Raw genomic sequence first — 21,273 nt, forward strand, 5'->3', positions numbered from 1 at the left:
AGATGGCATACAAAGGAGATATGTTCATCTTTGCAACCTATGATGGCACTTTGCCTCCCAGTAAAGAGTTACCATTTTGTTGGATACAAAATAAAACCAGGTACCAACTCGTTCACTTTATTCTAAACAAAAGAAAACGTATTCTCAGTTTCTGTTTTTGGCCATTGACTGCACAATCACTATCAGGGGTCTACTAAAATATACTTACCTCCCAGGGGCGAGAGGAGTCGGACCTGCATGGCAGCGTGTTCTAGGGGTGAGAGGAATTGGACCTGCATGGGAGCACATTCCTGGGCTGCGAATACAGAGAGGCCAAGGCTCGGGGCCTTTCACTTACCTTCCAGGGGCGAGAGGAGTCGGACATGCATGCAATGGGAGCACCCTTTCTGAGCTGCTCGGTGGATTTGAAAAAAAGTGAGAGTGACATCATTGGAAAGTCATGAGTTGATTGGTTCTTGAGCAGCTGCTGTTAGGGACTGTGTTTCAATGTCAGTAATTTTGAAAAACGTAAATATCTTATCTAGCCAGGGAAAGTAAGAATTTATAGGAGCAGGAGAGGGAGCTGATTTGTGAGTAAGGGCAAAGAATTTCTACTTTCTACTAATCTCCAACTTATAGTTAAGAGTACAAGAGTAAGGTTGAATTAAGTAAAAGTAAATAAAGTGATTTAAAAGGTCAAGTTATGGCAGGACAGCTCAGCCAAGTGGAATGCTCATCCTGTGACATGTGGGGAGTCATGGACACTTCTTCTGACCCAGACGAGCCCATGTGCACGAAGTGTTATCTGCTGCACAAACTTGAGCTCCGCATTTCAGAGCTGGAGCTTTTTTTGTTCATTCACGGAATGTGGGCTATGCTGGCTGGGCCAGCATTTATTGCCCATCCCTAGTTGCCCTTGAGCTGCCTTTTTGAACCGCTGCAGTCATGTGGTATAGGTACAACCACAGTGCTGGTTAGGAAGGGAGTTCCAGGATCTTGAACCAGCGACAGTGAAGGAATGGCGATACATCTCCGAGTGAGGATGGTGAGTGACTTGGAGGGGAACTTCCAGGTGGTGGTGTTCCCATCTATCTGCTGCCCTTGTCCTTCTAGATGGTAGTGATCGTGAGTTTGGAAGGTGCTGTCAAAGGAGCCTTGGTGAATTCCTGCTGTGCCTCTTGTAGATGGTACACACTGCTGCCACTCTGCATCGGTGGTGGAGGAAGTGAATGTTTGTGGATGTGGTGCCAATCAAGCGGGCTGCTTTGACCTGAATGCTGTCAAGTTTCTTGAGTGTTGTGGGAGCTGCATATGGGGAGTATTCCATCACACTCCTGACTTGTGCCTTGCACATGGTGGACAGGCTTTGGGGAGTCAGGAGGTGAGCATGACTCCTAGCCTCAGACCTGCTCTTGAAGCCACAGTATTTTTATGGCTAGTGCAGTTTAGTTTCTGGTCAATGGTAACCCCTGGGATGTTGATAGTGGGGGATTCAATGATGGTAATGCCATTGAACGTCAAGGGGTGATGGTTGGATTCTCTCTTGTTGGAGATGGTCATTGCCTGACACTTGTGTGGTGCGAATGTTACTTGCCACTTGTCAGTCCAAGCCTGGATATTGCCCAGGTCTTGCTGCATTTGGACATGGACTGCTTCAGTATCTGAGGAGTCGCAGATGGTGCTGAACATTGTGCAATCATCAGCGAACATCCCCACTTCTGACCTTATGATAGAAGGAAGGTCATTGATGAAGCAGCTCAAGATGGTTGGGCCTAAGACACTACCCTGAGGAACTCCTGCAGTGATGCCCTGGAGTGATATGATTGTCCTCCAACAACCACAACCATCTTCCTTTGTGCTAGGTATGACTACAACTAGCGGAGAGTTTTCCCCCTGATTCCCATTGACTCTAGTTTTGCTAGGGCTCCTTGATGCCACACTCGGTCAAATGCGGGCTTGATGTCAAGGACTTCCAAGGGGTCCCGAAGTGCATCTTGTGGGGTACGCCTGGTCTCCGTCGATCCGGACACTGGAAGATCTGGGCCCAAGGAAACAAAATGAGGGCAGAAATTACGGTCTGAAATTGTTGAACTCAATGTTGCAGGTTTGGAAGGTGATGTCAGTGAACATTGGACAGGTTGCATCCTGCAACCACAGTGCACCAATTGTGGAGGGAATTAATGTTTACCGTGGTGGATGTGATGTCATTCGAGCAGGCTGCTTGGTCGTTGATGGTGTCAAGCTTCTTGAGTGTCAGTTGCTTAGGGCCGCTGCTCTTTAATGCCCTCCTTACGCCCCATCTCTATACCTTGTTTTCCTCCTTTAAGACATTTCTTAACACCTGCCTCTTTGACGTAGCTTTTTGGCCAATTGACCTAATATTTCTTTTTGTGGCTTGGTATAATATTTTTGTTTCATAGTGTTCCTGTGAAGCACGTTGGGAAGCTTTATTGCATTAAAGGCACTATATAAATATAAGTTGCTATTAGAGCTGCTCTCACCCAGGAGAGTGGAGAATATTCTATCACGCACCTGACAAGTGTTCTTTGGGGAATCAGGAAACGAGTTAGCCCCCACAGAATACTCAGTATTTATGTGCTGTTCTGGTTAAGTTTCTGGCCAGTAGTGACCCCCAGGAAGTTGATGGTAGGGATTCAGTGATGGTAATGCTGTTGAATGTCAATGGGCAGTGGTTAGATTCTCTCTTATTGGAGATGGTCATTGCCTGGCACTTGTGGCATGAATATTGCCACTGATCAGCCCAAGCCTGAATGTTATCTAGATCTTGCTGGATGCAGACATGGACTGCTTCAGTACCCGAGGAGTCATGAGTGGTGTTGAATCTTGTGCAATTATCAGCGAACACTTCTGACCTTATGATGGAAGGAAGGTCATTGATGAAGCAGCTGAGGATGGTTGGGCCGAGCACACTACCCTGAGGAACTCCTGCAGTGATGCCCTGGAGTGAAATGACTGTTTTCCAACAACCACAACCACCTTCCTTTGTTAGGCATAACTCCAACCAGTGGAGAGTTTTCTCCCTGAGTCCCATTGACTTCAATTTTACTTGGGTTCCTCGATGTCACACTCGGTCAAATGCGGCCTTGATGTCAAGGGCAGTCACTCTCATCCCACCTCTGATGTTCAGTTCTTTTGTCTATGTTTGGACCAAGGCTGTAATGAGGCTTGGAGCTGAGTGGCCCTGGTGGAACCTAAGCTCAGCGTCTGTGAGCAGGTTATTGCTACATAAGTGCCACTTGATAGCACTGTTGATGACACCTTCCATCATTTTGCAGATGATGGAGAGTAGACTGATGGGGTGGTAATTGGCTGTGTTGGATTTGTCCTGCTTTTTGCCAGATAGATGCCAGTGTTGTAGCTGTACTGGAACAGCTTGGCTAGGGGTTCGGCAAGTTCTGGAGCACAAGTCTTCAGTACTATTGCCGGAATATTTTCAGAGCCCATAGCCTTTGCCATATCCAGTGCCTTCAACTGTTCCTTGATAATCATATGGAGTGAATCGAATTGGCTGAAGACTGGCATCTGTGATTCTGGGGCCTTAGGAGGAAGCTGAGATGGATCATCCACTTGGCACTTCTGGCTGAAGATGCGAATGCCATACAGTGGAAGCAGCATGTGATAGACTGAACTAATCGATCCCAGAACCAATGGATCAGGCCTAAGCTCCGCAGTCTTGTTCCATCCAATGATGGATTTAGGAGCTGCATAGTTACAATTACTTTATATAGCACTTTTCACAAACTCTCAAAGTACTTTACAGACAGTGAAGTATCTTTGAAGCGTAGTCACTGTTGTAATGTAGGAAACTATAATGATATAATAACCATAATGACAACGCTCATATTTGTAGGGCAAAATGTACATAATCTAGCTTTTGTGACACAATGGGCCTCAACCTCCTCAAAGTGGCAATAAGTGTTGGATTGCCACTCTGCCCTTAGGCCAGGAGTTTCTGTGCCAGTCGGACGGGTTCAATGCCATGAGCGGACAATATGGCGAGAAGGCCAAAAATCAGCTTCTTGACATTGTGACACCAGATTTCCAACATCTGCTCCACCTGTCAATGTCAGGAACCTCATTGTAATGCACCAGCATGTCATTATAAGGCCAGCCTGCTGGACTCATCCCCCCCTGCTGGATTGTCCGCCCATGTTGGCTGGAAAACATGCCAACGTGTTTCACAGCAGCATGTATAGGACGTGCACTTGGCGGGCTGCACTTCCCTCAGGACTTCAAGGTTCGTTTGTCTACCTTGCTTCAGTCAGCATTCGCAGTCATCAGCGCCAGGACTCACAGACACCACCACTTTTAGGGGGGCTCATGGGTAGGGCTCTACCTACTAGATCAGCCATATGTGGGTGGCTTTTCACCCACTACAGAGCAAGGTCTTGCTTGGGGGAGGGGGAAAAGTGGCCTCAGGCAAGGGAAGAGGCTGCAGGGTGAGGGCTGTACTGGGGAAGGAGGGTAACCCAGGGTGTGTGTGGGGCACATGTTGATCTGTGCAAGTGGCCTCAAGATGGTGAGGGCTGAGGAGGCAGTCTCCAGAGGAGATGAGGCCAGATGGACATATCAGGGTTTGTGTGAGAGAATGGGCGGTGATGTCCCTTGAGCTGGCAGTGAGTGAGATGCCAGTGAATGTGTGATGGGCTTGAGTGTGTGAGTTTAGGGCGATGAGATGGTTGCCAAGCCCTGGCAGCATGGATGAGATCATTCATCCTCTATCTGCATTGGATGGCCAACCTCTTCTGTGCAGCATTGACACCAATCACCACTGCCATCGCCTGCCAAGCGAGAGTGGTAATGTAGTTGCCCCATCTGCGGCCAGAGCAGGGGTAGGGGACATCACAGTGGGCCTCCGCTCTGTCCAAAAGGTGCTCGAGGGCTGCAGTCTTCTTGCCTTTTGGGGCCATGCCTTCTTTGCTGCAGTCCTGGGCTGGAAGCACTGAGCGCGGCTGTACTTGTAACGTGGTGCCCGGTGTGATGAAGCGGCGAGGTGATGGCGTGGCATGCGAATCGGAGCCCGCCAGCCATGGAACCGGCATGTTTCCCGGGAATGCATAAGTAATGAGACGGGTTTAGGATGATACGGCGTGAAAACCCGCCATTGCAGCTGATGGGTAAAGTGCCATTTTACCTGCCCCTAACCGGACTCGGTGCAAGTCTGAATGCCCCCTAGTTTTTTACCTGATAATTTTTCCAGGCAGTGCTGTGTTTTGAATGGATGAAGGCCACGCCCCCCTTTTTTTACAGCACTTGCTGCTGTAAACCAGGTAGGTTAAAGGTTGGGGGCGGGGTGGAGGTCGGAGGTCAGTGGGGTGTTCCCTGGGTGGTGTCTCGAGTGGATGGGGGGAGGCTCCTGGGGTGGGCGGAAGTAGTCGGGGAGGGTAGGGGGAGACCCCTGGGGGATTGGGGTGGTGAGAGAGTCCAGTGGTTGTGGGGGGGGATAATTGGGAGTGTGGGGGGGGAAGTCCCATGGGTGTGTATATAGTTAGCCAGAATTTAGAAGAGGTTTTAATTCTTCTAACTTTTTCTGGGTAACTATTGGTGTAACTCAGTCGGAACCATTCAAAGTTTCCAATTTAAATCGCGCTTTTGGATGGTTTCCAGTGCAGGGCAATTGCCCAGGGCAAGTTTGCACTTCTGGGCAATTGCCATCCAAACCTTACCTGGGAACTTCCGAAGGGGATTCCCCAGCGCATCTGTGGGTTACCCCACCCCCCACCCCCAGCCCCAATATGATATCCTGGAGCTTGGAAGGCACAGTCTATTATGTTGTTTGGAATTGTGGGTGACTAATTCAATGGACTGACACTGCTGTTTGCATATGATGCTGTGTTAATAACAATTCTGGATATGTCAACATGCCTCTGACAGACATCCACTCATGTGCTTCTGCTACTAACATGAACAAAACTGACATGCTGACCAAATACACAGAAGTGGCACATATTGTCAGGAAGATATAATAATTCTCATAATGTTATTGGAATTTATTGTAAAATAGTGGTATCTGTGTCTGTGTGTGTGTGTGAGACTTAATTGGATTAATGGCAGCTGGTCTGAAGGCTTTGATTTAAAACATGGGGGAAGTTTAGAATGTCAGGCATAAAAGGACATTTGTATTTTAAAATAAACGACTATATTGTTTTCAAAGGAGGGGTGAAATGTGACACCTAGCCAGGTGAAGTTTAGAAACAGTGTGCTTATTTTTCCCAAAGATTACTGGTCAAAATTAGTGCTATGAGAGATTTTTATGATCAGGAGTCCAAAGACACAGTGAAACAATGGGTATTTGCATTCAAAGGGGAAAATATGTATAAAGGAGTGAAGATTGTGTGTAAGGGTAGGCAGTCTAAGATTCAACAAGTGTGACACACTTTTTGCCTGTATCTAACAAACTGCTGCCACCAAGAACTTAAGTTAAGAGGACTCACTTTGAATTAGACTGTTCAGGGTATTGTTTACTTAGCCTGGATCTTTTAAAATCAATGTGTTCACTGTTGCCTTAATGAAGGTGTAACTGGGAATCAGATTAACTATGGGATTTAAAAGTTACTGTAGCAGTAATTCGTAGACATATGTATGTGCTACACTCTTTTCTTTTGTTAATAAATGTTTAATTTAATTTTATAAAAACCTCTTAAGACCCGGTAGTCTTATTATTACTGAATTCAAAGCCACATCTCGAAACACACAAATTAAAAATTAGTTGTGACAGTTGTTTCAAATTTCCCTCTGGGATTTGAACAGCTTAGCAGTTACCACCTGCTGTGCCATAACAGTATGGAAACATATGGCTGCTAGTGTGTTTCCATCTGTCAGCTTTGCAGCAACAGTGGGGCCAAATATTTAATATACTTAGGTTTTTAAATGTATTGATTGAGGTTGATGCATTAACAGAGTTGTTAAGAATAAGCTAAAATGAAAGGAATTTAGTGTGAAGTGCATTGTTATTTTCCCCTATCGCAACCACAATCTGCTCTCATTAAAAATATAAGATAGCTCAAAAGGCTGCTTGACTATTGTGAGTATAGCTTTTAATTGTATCATTATCTTTTTCTTCCTCTGTTGGCTTCTCCTATTTTACTTGGGGGTCGCCACAATGCTGGTTAATCACCCTCTCCCTCTCCTCCTGTCACTCACCCCCATTCCTCTTCCAATCATGTTGTGTTTAAGTCTCTCACCACCACCTCTTTCCATCCGTTCTTGGGTCTTCCTCTTTTTCCTGGCAGTTTCATCACCATCACTCGCCTCACCACCTGTCCTCTCTCTCCCTCCACAACACATGATCATACCATTTTCATCTCTACTTGGCTTCTTTCTTCGATGCTCCCACCATCTTACTGACCCCCCTGATGTGCTGGTTCTTGATTTTGTCCCTTTTTTGTCACTCCACACATCCATCTCAGCATCCGCATCTTATTCACATCCAGCCGTCGCTCCTCACTTCTCGATGTTGCCCAAGTTTCTGCACTGTATAACAAGGCCGGTCACTCAACTGGTTTGTAGACTCTTCCATTCAGATTCAGTGATGCTTTTCTATCACACAACACTCCACTGCACTTCTTCCAATTGCTCCAACCAGAGCTAACCCATCGCTTAATTTCCATTTCCATTCTTCCATCTTCAGCCACCACGGACCCCAAGTACTTGAAACTGTTCATTTCCTCCCAGTCTTCACTCATAATCTTTACACCTGCACTCTGATCCTCTTCCCTATGCTCAAACCGACAGTCCGTGAATTGGGTCTTTGCTCAACTGACCTTCAAACCCCTGTCTCCCAGCTTTTCTCCAATTCTTGGTCCTGGGCTCATCATCCCCACCACGTAGTTCTATATCAGCATTGACCATAGCTTTTAACTGCATCATTGCGATACAATAACACTAATGCCAGGAACTGCTTAATTCTACACTGACTGCTGTGCGGCGCAGTGTTCTTTTTGTATTATGTAATTAACGTGCAGTGTTTTAATTTTGTAAATATCTCCTTTGCAATTCGGGTGCATATATTCCAACAGTGTTTGCTGCCCCTTCTCCGCATCCCAGCTGTCCCGACTTGCTGAGCACGTGAGACACATGAGCACAGTAGCACTTGCATTGTAAAAACCTGGCAGAGGAAGCTGCTACAGACAGGCAGGAGCACACGACCCCAGCTGTCAACAGTAGGATTGCAACGTTAGATACTCAGCTCAGATGCTGACTGTCCATGTGAAATGTGTATAGTTGGCTTTTTAGACAGTTTGGAGATCAGTTGATTTTGAAAGTGCTGGGCAAGAGAAAAAAAACATCCAATACAAGTTTATGTCAAAAGTTGGTTTGAAATCTGTGTACATCCTGGATGTGCTCCCTGCAAGGAATAATCTGATAATTAGAGATGGCTCCATGAGTCCTCCCTCGTGATTTGTTTTACCACAAATTTAATGACGTTGTATATGAGGGGGTAACCTGTCTGAAGTCAAAGGCTAATGTCTGGAAATTGAGAAAACATTAAGAATTTACTGGAATATTCTAATCTGTGATGTCTGATGAAATGTCAGATCATAGTTTAGTTCTTACATTCTTTGGTAATTTCACTCTTTTTTTAGAATGTTGTTTGCTGATTAACGACCTTCAGAATGTGAACTTTTCTTTCTCTACGATTCATAGTCTACACGAGTAAATATTATTGGGCCAAAATTCCTAGGGCGTTTAATCAGTGGCCCTCAGGAACTCCAGTGAGCAAGTGGTCCAACCTCCCAAAAAGCTTCAAGGATTTGGTTGTTCTGGGTCTCCGTTATTTCCAGGCCCTGAATTTTCAGCCTGTCGGGCGAGTGCGATCGGCGGGCCTGGAAGTGGATGTGAAAGCTGCTCCTGCCCACCAGTGGCTCCCGACATCAATTTCACACCGCCTGGCCAATTAACTGCCGGCCAGGGTGAAACGCGAGCTGAGACAGGTTCAGCGCTGCCGGTGGGGGCAGGAAGAGGGCAGGTGCCAAGACCGGTCAGGGGGAAGGTCGGTGGGGGGTTTAAACGGAGCTCCCTGAAGGCTTGCTGCCGTGGGATGGTGAGAGGAGGCCACCTCAAGTGACGAAGAAGGCCTGGATGGAGGTGGCAGGCCTGGTCAGCGGCCATGAGATCATTTGCAGAATCTGGATCCGGAGTAGGAAAAGGTTCGATGAGCTTCTGCGCTCTGCCAGGGTGAGTACTGATTCCAGCTGGAACCTTGGATAGATGGCTTTGTGGGTGGCAGTATTTGTTGGTGCTCAAGGGTGTGAAATGCAGAGGGTAATGTGGCACATAACCATGTGCTTTGATTGTCACACCTCACCCTGGCTATGTGACAGGCAACTTAATTTGCATCTTTGGTGAGGGGAAGGCTTGAAAGTTCTGGTACGTAGTGGGGGAACTAATGAAAGCACTTTTGTCCTTACAGGAGGAGAGAAGTCGCAATGCGCAGGAGCGAGGACGGACAGGTGGTGGGATCCCAAACCACCTTCTCCTAAGTCAGGCCAAGGAGCAGGCACTGGAGATGGCCTGCGAATGTGGAGGCAGGTCCACTGATCACAGAGAGGCAGAGGTATTGGATGAGGGTGAGAGTCCAGTGGACAGGGATTGGTGGAGTGAGTGTTGAGCATTGTTTGTAAAACTGACATGTGAAATCCACTTATCCCCGCTGCCCATCCGTTCAGGAGCCTTTGCTCAGCCAGATGCCCATTCTGAGAAGCAACTAGACTGCACGCACTCTGGCTTTGTGATGATGCTTGAGACTGATATTTTTTCTTCCTCCCTCAGATGGAACATCGTCGTGACCCCAGAAGGACCTCGAGGACCCTCCCTTGACCTCTGAGGATGACCAGCAGCCAGATGCACCCATGTCACATCCTTTCTCTGCACCATGCACCCGTGCAGATGCTGGTTGGGAGGCATATGCGTATTGGAGCAGATGACAGTCCAGGCTGGTGAAGGCATGTCACACTTGCCTGGGGAGCTGGTGGAGGCAGAGAGTCCCCCGGGTTCCGGCAGTCGGAAAATTGCTAGAGAACAGGACGATGCTGAGCCCAAGGCAGATGATGAGCCTCTGGAGTCATCCATCAGGCGGCCAATGCTGGATGTCCAGTGGGTTGCGTGGGAGGATCTGGCAGAGATACCTGAGGGTCTGCGTGCCATGGTCTCAGTGTTGGATGTGGAGTGTGAGTACTGAGATGGCCCAGAGCTCAGAACAAACTGCCTCCTCCATAGAGAAAGTGGTGACTCTCATAGAAAGGCAGCTCCAGGAACCCGATCAGGGCTTTGTGCATGTGCAAGCCCATATACTGGCAGTGACCTTAGCAAGTCGCTGCCAATGTGAGAGATGGATGAGGTTCTTGGTGACCCTACTAGCTGCCCGTCCATCAAACCAGCCTCATGTTGGCCGACAACCTGAAGCTCTCATCTGGAGGCTCCTCTCAGGGCGCTTCTGATGATGGCAGCTGCTCCTCTGCCCCTTTATCATTGACCGTTGCATCTGAGGAGTCCGTGATGACTGAGGAGTGTCCAGCGATGGCGCTGGACTCTCCTGCCCAGACGGGGCCCACACAGGCTCCGGCGACCAGGGGACATCCGCCATAGTCATCAAGGCCGACGGGGCACCAGAGTCAGCAGGCTGTCTCCAATCCAGTGAGGGGGGAAGCACCACCACATAGCATTCGCAATGGAAATTTAAGTCACACTGATCACATAAGGGGTGATTAATTTCTCCTCGGTACGTGTGTAATGGTAAATGTATATCTTTGCCTTCAATTTTAAAATGTGCCATGATTTTAGTGTGCTTCATGCAATTGTTAGGGAGAGGCCCGGGAGTGGTGTGTGACACGTATGAAGAGCTGCAAAGTTTATTTCAGGGGTTGGGACTTGAGTGAAAGATGACAGGATTTCCTCACCAGCATCGATCAGTAAGGTGGCATTTCACTTGCAATCATCTTGACTCCTTGCTTTGGATTCCTAACTGAAAGTCCTCTGAATCAAGGCCTCCCCGGTCTCCCTGCATCCTCACATCAGGATCGTGCTCACCCTGGGGCCCTTCAGGCTCTTCCTCAGGTTCAACACTTGATTTGTCCTCTGCGGTCTCTGCAATAACATCGCTGCCTTCGTCCTCCAATGGGCCCTCCCTTGAGAGAGCAAGATTGTGCATTGTGCAGCAGACAGCAACAATAAGGGAGATGCGTTCAGGAGGATATTGTAGTGATCCCCCTGAGTGATCCCCCAGGTAGCGAAACCTCGCCTTGAGTAGGCCGATGTTCCTCTCAATTATTGCCCTTGTGGAGGCATGACTGCGGCTGTTGCTCTCCTTGGCTGGAGTCCTTGGGTATCTCTGGAGTGCCATCAACCATCTTTTCAGCAGAAAGCCTTTGTCCATCAGGAGCCAGAAATCCGGGCGCGCTGGAGCAATGAACAGACTTGACCCCTGGGAGTGACGCAGGATGTAGGCATCATGGCAGCTTCCTGGACACCTGACACAGGCCTGCAGTATCTGGCTTTTGTTGTCACACTCAATCTGGACATTGAGAGAGTGGAAGCCCTTTCTATTGACAATGGCACTCGGCTCCCCCGCTGGCACCTTCATGGGCACATTTGTGCAGTCAATGGCTTCCTGAATGTGGGAAAACCCTGTGGTTGCAGCGAAGCCTCACACTCGCTCTGCCTGGCAGGCCTTGTCAATCCTGAAGATAATGAAGGTGCTGACCCTTTGGAACAGTGCGTCAGTGACCAGCATGATGCAGCTGTGGGCAGCCGATTGCCTGACACCACATAGATCTCCCACTGACCCCTGGAATGAGCCTGAGGCATTAAAGTTCAGCGAAACCGTCACCTTCAGGGCCACTAGCTTAGGGTGGCCCCCTACACAGTTGGAGACAATTTCAGGACCGATCATTTTGCACATAGAGGTGACAGTGTCCCTGGAGAGGTGGAGCCTTCTCCAGCACCGAACCACAGGCATGTCCAGGTCTCATAATCACTGCCCATACACTCTGCCTGCCAGGTAATGGGGTCTTCTCCTGACCCTTCTGGCATGCAATTCCTGCTAGCCCTCCACCCCTCCTGGCTGTGCCTCTTGTTCCATTAGGGCCGATTCTGGGATGGTGCCTGCTAGCAACTGGTCTCCTCTCCCTTTTGACTCTCCCCTCTTCAGATGAGGAGGTCCCTCCAGCAGAGTACACAATCCCAATTTCTATACAGGTGGTTGCACAGGTTTCTGCACTGAAGGGCAAGAGGGCAGGAAGCCTCCGCAAACGCTTAAAGATCAGAGAATTCTCCAGAAACACCAAAAAAAAAACCTGATGCGATCGCTTAAACCAACTCCAAACAACTCACAGCAAAACTTCTAACTCCTCACCTTACCAACGTCCTGTGGGCCTTTTATTCTACCCTGGATGTAGAATGAGTGAAAAGCGTGAAGGCCGCCTGGCCGATTGGCTCACGCGCCAAGCATAAAAGCGCACAAGCCAATCAAAATCGCAAGTCAATTGCTCTTTTGATGAGCATAATTGGCCCTTTAACTGTCGGCGGGGGTGGTTCTGACATGTACCTGCCAGCTGAAATATCACGAAGCGGCGCGATAATGTTGGGAATGGCCTCCCGATATCATGATGCTGTCTACCACGCGTCTGCTCAGCGACTGTAAAATTCTGGCCCAGGAGTTTCTGAATGTAAGGGAGTGTAAGGGCCTTGTAAGGGAAGACATCTCTATTTTTTTCTTTATAAGGCAAATGTCACCAATGGGGTAGGGTGGGGACACCCTCTGCTGGGAGTTTAGTCAAGACCTGGCCTATCTGGAGAGCTCTGTACACCTACTGAGTTCAAATGTGTTGGCCTCCAGAGGAGTGAATTTGGGCCCCACTGAATTAGGATTCCTGTCAGTCGGGTAGCTTGGAGCCCCAGAGAAAGGTAGGCCTTTTTGAAACATTTTTACTGATCAGGTACTTAAATGGAGTTGCTAGGCAACCCCTCCAAAAGCAGACAAATCCCTGTTTTTTTAACTCCCTGCCCCATGCAAATGAGAGGCCTTCCCACTGATGTCACAAGCCCCAGCAGGTTAGGCAATAGAAGGCACCAATCCCGGTTGGGATTGCCCTTTACATGTGCACAATCGATACTGTAATGGCTGAACGGCTTTGCTGTGATACACATTGAAAATAACCGATACTCAAGACGATTGCACTCGAGGATTCTCACCAAATGCTCCAGGTGACATCACGATCTGTAGAGGATCATATCAACCTCAGGTGATACACCACCTCACACACCCACATTTTGCAGCCTGATTGAGGTTTCACCTTAATGTTAAGTTTGTTTCCTCGACAGTTGTAACACGCTTATGTAACTGCTTCAATACAAAAATATCTACGTAAGGCAATATGTCAACATTTTGTGCTGTAAGGCTTTTTAATATTGTAATTACAATCATTTCCTGTAATCAAATAGTATATTTAATTGATAACATATGTTGTGCATTCTGTAGTATATGGCAATCCAACGTGATGAGTGACTGCAATTGCCAATGGCTATTTCCATCAGATAGCTGTAGTGCTTGTGTGTGACGTTGTGCTTGGTCATTGGTCAGTTTTGGTTGTACCATCTTGGTGTTTACAGGTATCCTTTTAAAAGGTGGAATGGAGCACTCCATGTGCCAACCAGCTGGCAACAAGAAGCAGGCACCGTCTGGGTTCAAAATCTCATCTTTCGGATTTAGAAGAATTTTAATTAATTTAGCGCATGATTTTCTCAGACTGGACCAGAATCCATAATCAGCCTTGGTGAGGTGGGGCTGGTTAGTTAGTAGTGTTAGTAGTGGTCTGCCTAAGGGTAGGTTCGCTGCTCATTTCTCCATGCCTCACAATCTTGCACTTCCCATTTCAGTTGCTCGTAGGAGCCTTCCATTTTCAATTCCAGGTTGTCTGACATCATCATTCTCTTACTCCGTCTTGGTCTACCTCCTTCTAATCTTCCTTCAGTCACCTCAGCAAGATTTCATGCCTTAAAATAGGGCCTGTCCAACCTTGTTGCCTTTTCTTGATGATGTTCACAAACAATCTTCGCTCCTCCACCATCCTGAGGCCTTCTTCATCGGGCTGGGACCTCACCTTATTGTCATCTCATTGCGATGCACCAATGGGCTATACAGACAAAGGAAGTAGTTTATTTCCATGTTAGTTGCAGCATAAGATGTCTGTTTGTCAACCTCCTGATTTTCCTTTCTGTTGAAGTCAATGGAAACAAGAAATTCCTGGGGGTAGCACACAAAGCTGTCTGCTGGGTCTAGTTCAGCAGATTACTTGGTCACTTTCCTAGTGGCCTACTTGGCTAATTTGACAAGCATGTCTTTTGTTCTGAGACATTAAATGGATAACCCAAGATCCTACAAAAACATAGTTAAAGCCTTTTGTAAGATAGGGAAAAAAAACGTCTATTCAACTATTACTTTTGTATTTATTTAACAAAGAAATCTCTAACAAGGCAAGATTAGTTTTTATGTCCTGGGTTATTCCTTTATATGAAAGGGATATGTTGAGGCAAAGTGTTAAAGATAATTGTAGACAAATTAAAGGAAAATTGTCGGCTCTCTAAGTAGCTAATTTCTAACTTCACAGAGGCCTCCAGAATCTAGTTCCCAGCCCAAATTCATTTTTATCATTTCATCGGTACAATAAACACAAATTTCAAGCTGGATGCTTTCCATTTACCCAGGAGCGGCCATTACAGCTTTGTTGCGAACCTTAAGTCACCCAATGATTCCCATGCCTCTCTCCCATGCTCTCAGTTGGCTGCTGCAAGTTTTAATTTGTTTGCGCATTGAACATTTGTCTGACTAATATTTTGAAGTTCTGTCTAATGACCTTATAAGTCTTAAAATTGATGAATATTATAGAAATAACTCTCTCTCTTTCTCTCCTAATTAAGAGAGATTCTGCAGCAGCCTGTCAAGCTGCCAAAATCGCAAACACAGGACAGCATTGGCCTGTTATCTCCACCATGGGAATGACACTGCCACCAATCCTGGTAGAAGACATTCCAGAGCCTGATGTGGTAGGACCCCATGCCCCATATCCAAACCAACTAACCTTTAAGTGAGGTTAAAAGGATGACCTAGCAAGAGATAAGCCACAAGGTGACTTGACAGACTGAAGGGATGGAAATAGGAAGGTTCTGCCTTGGATAAATGTCCCTTGCTAAATGGATAATTGAATAAGTGGTGGGTCTGAGACACCCACTCAGCCCCATAGAAATAAGGAAGAAAAATGTGACTTGGGAGGGGGAAAACCACTTCAAACGGGAAATAGTTTTCAGAGGAAGATCGATGCTGGCTTTGGCGTCATACGTTGATTAACTCAAGAAGACACCAGACAAAGAAAATCTTTCTGGGGTGGATCTATGCTGGCTTCAACCTAATCTAGCTAGCTCAAGACAGCAGAACTGTCAACACCAGCTAGAAAGATCAGCATCACTCTGCTTCATCTGTCCATTCATTTGACCCAGGACTGGCAAACTATTGTCACCTCTTACAGGTCGTACGTCTTTTCTGTCTCTTTAGCTTATGTATCATATATAACCTGTTGCTTTTTATAATAAAGTGATTTATAACCACTTATGACTTTCACCTCGTTTTGGGTCATCTGCGACTACTGGACAAAATCTCACGACGGACAATATTAAAACCCTACATTGTTCTTGTCTTTAGTCCATTTAAACGTAGTACGGTTAGCATGAGTAGTATTACAAAGTAAAGTATTTACAGCATACGAATAGACCATTCACTCCAACAGGTCTGTCTGTGCTCCACACCAATCTGCTCTTGCCCCTTTTTATCTAACTCCATCAACAAACCGCTTATCCCTCTTCCCCTTGAATGCAGCTAAGCTGGTCCATGTCAACTGCCCCTTTTGGTAGCGAATTGCACATTCTGATCAATCTCTGAAGAAGATTTTCAGGTTGCCATTGTTGTGACATTTGCCCGCACATGCATGCAGTTGAAAGCAATAAAAACAAAAATAGCTGGAAAAACTCAGCGGGTCTGACAGCATCTGTGGAGAGGAAGACAGAGTCAGCATTTCGAGTCCGTATGACTCTTCATCAGAACGGCAATGTTCCCTTTAAAATTAAGTTGCTTTGTGAGTCCTTTTTTTTTTCCAGTGTGTGTCTCCTTTAATTTCTTTCTGCTTGGCTCCGCACCCTTGAAGCTTAGTGGCTGACAATGCTACAAATTGAGATGTCAACTGCAGTCAGACTGGGTTCTTATATGATGAGTCTGTTACCACGCACAAAAATCGACTGCCAAACTTTTTTAATGAGGACAACTTGGAGTGCTGCTTTTCACATTGTCTTTTGTGTACTATATCTAACCCCCATGAGAGGATGGGTTTTGGGGAGACTTCTTGAATTCTTTTTGCTCCTATAAAATCTACCTTTGTAGTCTTGTGTGACGAGCACACTGACATTATTGGCATCGTGCTCTGCATATCCTCTGACTTACCACAAGCAATGCTAAGGAGGATCTGTTAGTATATAGAAGGTCTTGAGGCTGTTGTACTTTTTAATGCGTCAAACATACAAATAAGAAGAAAGATGGCCACTTTGTGCTGATTTCTTCTGACATGTGACACAACTGGCAATTAGCCATCAGTTGATCTTAGGATTTGTTAGTTCCAGCAGATGACTATGTAGTGCTGAAGTGACGGGTGGCGGTTAAGCATAGCTGAACAAGAGCATTGATTGTCTGCGGACGTTTTGCAGCCTTGTCAGTGGAGAATGACCCGTATAATGGTACAGCCCAGCCAAATCCAGGCCCATATATATTGTGTGCTATTTAACGTATCACCTGATTCACCCAGAGCAATGCCATATAGTGATTCCACTAGTTGTAATTAAAAGGTAACCTGACTTGGTTTCCCCAGCACTTGCACTGTCACTGTGATCATTCTGATTTTTTTTCAAAGAAAAATAAAGTGTTTCCTATTAAGGTAAGCTAGGAGCACAGTATTTACTGCCAAACTGACGTTCTGATCGTGCTCTGGGAAGGTGCACTTTGTTTTGAATGAGTCACTGAGCAAAGCATTGCTGGAACACAGCACAGAGTAAATGTGAAGGTTTCCACAGTTGAATTCTGCAATGTGACATTTTTCTGGCTGGAAACCATGCCAGTAAGGCACCATACACACTCAATTTAAGATCTCGTACTAAAATCAAAAACGCAAATTGAGAATTGAGCTGGCTTTGTTTCATAAGCAACTTATGACAAGTCGTAATCAATTTAAGACTCCTATCCGCGTTCACGTATTTTGTATATCTGTGTACATTGATTGTGTCTATGAGATAAATTAAATGCTCTGGAACAGCTGTTTAAAAGAGACATCACTTCACTGCTGGTAGTGTAAAATCCTGAAAGGACAATATAGAAAGGGGCAAGTGGAGGTGGGGAGTGAGGGGTGTCAGGGTACGAAAGTAATATATTTGCCAATGCTAAGGAAATAGGCACATCAAAACTCCACTGGTAGATTACGTTGGCAGGTATCCACTAATTAAGAATTGGCCCCGGTAAGAGACGTACCCTTGAGACAGGTCTGGTTTACACCAGTGGGATTTAAGAGTTCTCAGTTCGGCCAGTTGTAAGCCGAAATGAATGTTTGTGAAATAGTCGTATGTATGACCTATTTTACCACGATGTATAAACTACCTCTGCTGGATATTAAGGGGAAAGAAAGGAATTAAACTTAATAGAAAAAAAAAGACATTCTTTTCAGAAGAACATCTTGTGTTAATTTATCCTTTTCAGAATTTTGACTCGACCCAATCGCCCGGCAACAAAGGACTACTGACTATCTCTGAAAAGCAGGTAAATAGAAAGCTTCCATGTTGATGCTTATGTTTACTGTGTTGATAACATGATAAACCAGTTTGTTTCAGGGTTGTACTGCAATTGAGATAAAAGTAAAATTATCAAGAAAATGATGGGAAATGTAATGGTTCAATGACACCATTGTTAAGTCGCTGGCAACTGAGATTCCATCCCACCTACCCTTTCGCTCCCCAGTGCAAAGAGGTCAATACTGATATTTAAGAAAAAAACTTGCTCATATTTAAGGTTCCAAACCACTTCCCGGCTGAATCCCCTTCCTCCAATGGGGCCCAGTTCTGCCTTTCTGGAGACTAGTATTCCTCATCCCATCAGAGCTACTGGTCTCATCTCCTATGCTGGGTCCTTTGTGAGTGAAGGAAGTGGGATCTCCCAGTGAAAGGGAGTCCCTATCTTTGCCTTACCCACTCTATACCACTTGCGATGTAAGAGAGGGCAAGGACACTACTTCTTACAAGAACAGCATCCCCAAATTGAAGCCTTACTCGGAGCTGTTTTGCCAGATTTCCAGCGGAGTTCTGGCCGTCCAGCAGAACAGCTGAGGAATAAAAACAGGAAGTGAAATACTCAGCAGGCCTGGCAGCATCTGTGAAGAGAGAAACAGAGTGAACGCCTTGAGTCCGTATGACCCGTCTTCAAATTTCCAGCATCCAAAGTATTTTGCTTTTATTTCCGCGAACAGCTGGGAAATTCAACCTCAAGGTGTGTAAACCTACCTGTGCTTGTTCCATTCCTACAGTGGTTGTTTCCATGCCTGGTGCTGTTTTACAGTACTCTCAGAATCAGACTGTAACAGGAGAGATTTGCACCGTGTAAACACTGTTAGTGATCGGTGGGTGATGGGTCCTTCTGAAATTTACTTTGTTGTGAGCTGCTAAAACCAATATCAGAAACCTCCAGACCAGCCAACAGTTTGCCTCTACGTAAGGGCAGCCGGAGGTAAGCGTGTGGTTCACCTGCCGTCCGCTAAGCTGGGAAATATAAAAGCCAACTTTGTTAGCCGCAGAAAGCATCCTTTTCCATGGACTTCACCAGATTTGCTCTGCTCTCGAGAAGGTAAGGAATAAATGAAAGAGCAGAAGTGTGAGAAGCAGACATGTAAAGCACATACATTCAGCCAGTTGAACGTTCTTAAGAACTCTAAGACTGACATTTCATGTAGTATAACATTTTTGTAAACAATGAAATTAGTGCGGATAGCTGAGGCATGCTTCAAATTCACTGAGCAGGATATTTTGAATGATTGCACAGTAGAGTGGTCTCAAATCCAGCTGCCCAGAAAGCAGAGCTGTCTGAAAACTGCACATTTTTAGTATGTGCCTCGCATCAATTTTAATTGAGTGAAATATAAAAAAAAAAATCTCCCTGGACAATTCGGCTGGGCACTGGATTGGATTGGTGTGGTGTGGGGCTGGACCCTTGACCCCACCCAAGCCGGTTTGACCTGAACTGCCCAACCAGAAATCCAGCAAGATCTGGAATCTGGCACGACCTCGATCTCGAGGTTGCTGATTTTCAGACACTGGACCTGTACATTTCATCTAATAAATGTCTACAGTTCATTTCTTTTTAAAAGGTCACCATGCAGGGTTGGGTTTTGAAATGTTGCAAAGCATATTGTTATTACTCTGCAAACGATGTATGTTTGAACTCTTGTATAAGTTACCTTGATGCTCCTTATGTGGCACTGTGACAGTGCTCAGGCAATGGAAAACAGTTCTAGCCATTGGCGGCAGCACACATTCCCAGGGCAACTGCTGAATAATCACACACAGCACCCTCTAATCTGCCTCGATAATGTAATTTGAGAGTTGCTGAAAAAAGAGACACACCTAAGCTTTTCGTCTTGCACTCATTAGGGCACTCGCAAGAATACCAATATAATACAACAATTTATACTGTATGTGAAGAGAGTGCTGATTAGTTGGCGAATGGGGTTGCCGTGGAGAATACACCAGTGATGGTGACTGACAATTAACTGCCAAGCATTGTTTGAAATTTAAACCAGGCAGCTTGACCCTGATTGGTCAAGGCATTGCCCTGAGGAATGAGTCACTTATTTTGTTTAGCAGAAACAGGCGCAATGTATGTACATGTTCTTTCTGTCTACAAAGAACAGGGTCCTGTGTATTAATATATGTAGCTTCCAGTACATGCAAATGTGCCACATTGTGAGCCTGACTGACAATCTTAAATTGGTTGTCAGCGGAATTCTTAGCACATTGAGGATTATTCAGCAAATAATGTATCTTTACACTGAGAAGATCATGCATTACCGGAACATTGATTTTTATTTCCCATTTTCCATTGTTGCCGTGTCCTTTCCAGTTTGGACTGCAGTCTGGTGTCAACTTACAGAGAGTTTTAATGCTGTGATTTTTCACTTGCTTGAGATGGCTGGAAATTTATTTCTCATGAGCTGCTGCCAGAGAAGAGCACCTTTTCTATCAATCTGAGCTTATTTGAATTTCAGGCAGTAGAGGTGAAAGAGCAGTGGCATAAATAATCCACTACAATACCATAAAACATCTCTAATTGTTCCAATTCATAAGCATGGTGGGTACATGTTGGTTCAGGAAACCTTCAGCATGTCAGTGGGATTGTTGCAAAACATTTTTTTAAAATCAGATTATAATCATTTTAAATTTGGTCGATGAATATTGCACATTAAGGAAAATTCTTTTGTCTATCTTTCCAATTTTGCTTCAGAACACTTTTTTTATTCTTTCACATGGTGTGGGGCCATCGCTGGCTGGGCCAGCATTTTTATTGCCCATCCCTAATTGCCCTTAAGGTGGTGGTGAGCCGCCTTCTTGAACTGCTGCAGTGCATGTGGTGCAGGTACACCCACAGTGCTGTTTGGGAGGGAGTTCCAGGATTTTGACCCAATATAAATCTTGATAAATTTGTGAAAAGTTCTCTTCATACACATTAGGCAAAAAATAATAAGACTATATTTCGAAAGAGCCAAAGTCCTTGCAATTTTCCCTTTCAATTGTGCAATTTGACTTCTCATCAGCCCAGATGAAGTTGCGGAGATTTCACTGGTTTCGCTGGCCAGGGGCGATGCTGATCAGGCTGACAAGTGTAGATGCTTTTTGGGCTGGAATACTTGCAAATGTAAAACGGGAGAGAAAAGAAAGAGAGGCAAGTGAGCCAGGGCTGCTCTTGTATATCTCAGAACAAGTTAACTACAACGATCGCGTGAGGTTTGCGAACAGATTCCCTGCGCAACCTGATGTACAGGGGCCAATGCCAGACAGCTAAAAGGAGGAGATGCTGGATTAAGATTTGCTGGTGCCTTTCATGGAGTTGATTAAAATTGTCCACTTCTGATTTAAACACTGGCCTCAAGATTTGGGTGTAGCTGACAGGTGAGGTTCCGAGGCAGTCGCAATATTAAGCCT

General features: G+C 45.8%; 1 protein-coding gene across 1 annotated transcript in view; it reads left to right on the forward strand.

Annotated features, from left to right (window-relative positions):
- myocd (myocardin) overlaps positions 1-21,273 on the forward strand; it is a 636,396-nt gene that overhangs the window by 150,428 nt on the left and 464,695 nt on the right. The window contains exon 3 of the mRNA XM_078570714.1: positions 17,786-17,845. The gene's annotated coding sequence lies outside the window, so the exon portion shown is untranslated. The remainder of the gene's footprint in view (positions 1-17,785; positions 17,846-21,273) is intronic.

Source organism: Cetorhinus maximus, chromosome 24 (assembly GCF_964194155.1).
Source record: "Cetorhinus maximus chromosome 24, sCetMax3.hap1.1, whole genome shotgun sequence".
NCBI lineage: Eukaryota > Metazoa > Chordata > Chondrichthyes > Lamniformes > Cetorhinidae > Cetorhinus > Cetorhinus maximus.